The sequence below is a fragment of the Fukomys damarensis genome, unplaced genomic scaffold (assembly GCF_012274545.1).
Source record: "Fukomys damarensis isolate Sample0158 unplaced genomic scaffold, DMR_v1.0_HiC HiC_scaffold_16, whole genome shotgun sequence".
NCBI classification, from domain to species: Eukaryota; Metazoa; Chordata; class Mammalia; order Rodentia; family Bathyergidae; genus Fukomys; species Fukomys damarensis.
In genome coordinates this window covers 123,244,475-123,247,174 of record NW_022900928.1, presented here as the reverse complement: position 1 = coordinate 123,247,174, position 2,700 = coordinate 123,244,475, and the positions used below count along the sequence as shown (strand labels likewise).

The 2,700-nt window shown below is 41.6% G+C and overlaps 1 long non-coding RNA gene across 1 annotated transcript in view; it reads left to right on the top strand.

The window, feature by feature from the left end:
• Positions 1-1,541, top strand: part of LOC104853688 — a 9,935-nt gene extending 8,394 nt beyond the window's left edge. Inside the window, exon 4 of the long non-coding RNA XR_777858.2 lies at positions 1,414-1,541. This is a non-coding gene — a long non-coding RNA (uncharacterized LOC104853688). The remainder of the gene's footprint in view (positions 1-1,413) is intronic.
• Positions 1,542-2,700: the final 1,159 nt, after the last annotated feature.

Sequence of the window (2,700 nt, the reverse complement as noted above, 5' to 3'; positions counted from 1 at the left end):
TGTGTGTGTGTGTGTGTTCTCTCATTAAATTCCGTGGGAACTTTGATGTTGACATTTATTAACTCAAGCGTGGCATGGGTTGTTTGCACGGGTGGGAATGTGGCAAAACAGGGACTCTTGTATACTAGGGTATACTGGTCAGCCCTTCTTATTTGTAAATCTATACAAATAGATACTGAAAACTTAAAAGATTTATACTTTAAACCAGTAATTTGAATTTTATGAAGTATCCTGAGGTAACCAGAAAGTTGGATGCAAATTTTATGTCCTTAATTTGTGTTATAGTATTTATCAAACTGGAAATAATCTCTGTACTTAGTTAGAAGGACACAGACTTCACAAATTATATTACTTCTGCAGTTACAGTATTTGTAAAACTGGAAACTATATTTGTATTGAGTTATAAGGACATAGATGGCAGGAATTACATAACTTATTCAGTTATAAGGAAACAGTATATGAATGGCCCAAGAAAGAATGGACTATCATATGCCCTTTAAATATATTTTAAAAGTAGAAATAAGTACTGGGAAATTATTACATTATAAGTTTAAGTGAAAAATTTATTTCAACCCTCCTGCTGGAAACATCATATAATCTCTCACTTGAAATATTTTAGGCCTCTTAATGAGTGTCCCTGCATCCTCCCTCCTTTGCTACACACTCTATATATTATTATTATAGACAGAGAGTTAGGTAGAAATATTATAGGCAGTCAGACAGTGCTCGGTCCTTGAGAGGGTCTGGACAAAGGTGAAACACACCACAGCTACAGCCAGAGACACATCATTTGGAAACCAGGCCTCAAGATAAAGACAAGATGACCAGACCTACAGACTTTCTCAAAGAACAAACCCTAGGCCTAATGAAATCTAGGCAGACATCACCCACCCACCTGGGTGATCTGAGACCTCCTGACTCACCACTTCCTAGGAGAATCTTTGTTCTTTCCATCCACGGTTGTTTGGTGACTTGTTCCCCAACTGGGCCACCATTACCTGAGTGACTATACTTGTAACCTTACTGGATGTTCATGGCTATGGCCCATGTTGTACCCATGTGGATTTCACTCTATAAAAGTCCTCTGTAAAGTGGGGTCCCTGGTTACCCACTTGGGTGCCCTCCTTCTTCTCAGGAACTTTCCTATCAATAAATATCTTCCTACACTTAGCCTCTGTTGTTTCTAGGACTCACTCTTTGAGTTCTAGAGAAGAAGAGCTTGGGCTATTATGCAGCTAACAGGTTGGGAGATATAGTATTTCATATTTCATCTCCAGTATTATTTCCTGTATCATTATGGTCATATCCACCCCATTATCTGTCCTCACTCTACCTCCGTGCTCCCTCCATTCCTCTTCCCCTTCTCTGAAAGTCTCTCTTCCATTTTCATGTGGCCCTATTATTTTCCTCTAGATTCCTAACCAAGGAGGTAAGACTTCTACAGTGAAAATTACAGTACACTGAAGAATGACATCAAAGAAGACACTAGAAGATACAAAGACCTTGCATGTTCATGGACTGGCAGAATTAATATGGTTAAAGTGGCCATTTTACTAAAAGCAGTGTATGGATCCAATAAAATCCCTATCAAAATACCAATATTATTCTTCAAAGAACTAGGGGGAAAAACCCCTTAAAACTCATATGGAAGCACAAAAGACCAACAGCCAAAAAGCAACCTTGAGAAAAAGCAGTGCTGGAGTTATTATAATACTTGATATCAAATCATACCATGAAGCTATAGTAACAAAAATTGCATGGAACTGGCATAAAAACAAACATATAGACCAATGGAACAGAATAGAGGACCCAGAAATAAACCCATGCACCTACAGCCATCTTGATTTTTTTGAGATAGTTCTCACTATGTAGCTCAGGCTAGCTTTGAACTTACCATATAGCCCAGGCTGGCCTCGAACTCAGAGTGATCCTCTGCCTCAGCCTCCAGAGGGCTTAGATTACAGGCATGCACCACCATGCTTGGCTCCAGCCACCTGACTCTTGACAAAAGAGCCAAAAGCAGAGATCAAAGAAAAGATGGCCTCTTCAATGCCTGGTGGTAGGGAAACTGGTTAGCCGCACGTAGAGGACTGAAGCTAGACCCTATCCCGCACTCTGTACAAAAGTAAACTTGAAATGGGTCAATGACCTGAGACTCAGATGTAGGACTTGAAATGTTTAATTGCTAAAAGAAAACATAGGGGAAATACATCAAGATGTAGGCACAGGCAAACTTGTGACTAGGACTTGGACTGGCTTTCTTGATGCAACCTGCTGTGGCTTTCCTGCTTGGGATGCGCCCCCTGTTCCCCCTGTGTCCATGTCCATGGCTCTGCACTGTTGGCCTCTCCAGGCCGCTGTGACTCCTACTCAGGTCAGTTTACACATCCCCACCCCAGGAAACTTTCCCTGACACGTTTGTTTCTAGAATCATCCTGGGCACCAGGAACAACCCAAACTGATTCAGGTAACCAAAATGATCAGGGTTGGCTTCAGGCTTGATCCAGCCCTCAGAAAGTGTCATCAGGACTTGCTTCATTTCTCCACTTACTGGTCTGATGGTCTTGACGGTGGCTCCTAAGAAGCTCATCTTTGTGGAGCTAAAATGGCGGCTTCAGCCTCAACTTCCTCTTTCACATTCAAACCTAGGAGGAAGAGCAGATGTGCTTCTCAAAGAGGGTTCCAGGAAATGTCCCAGGG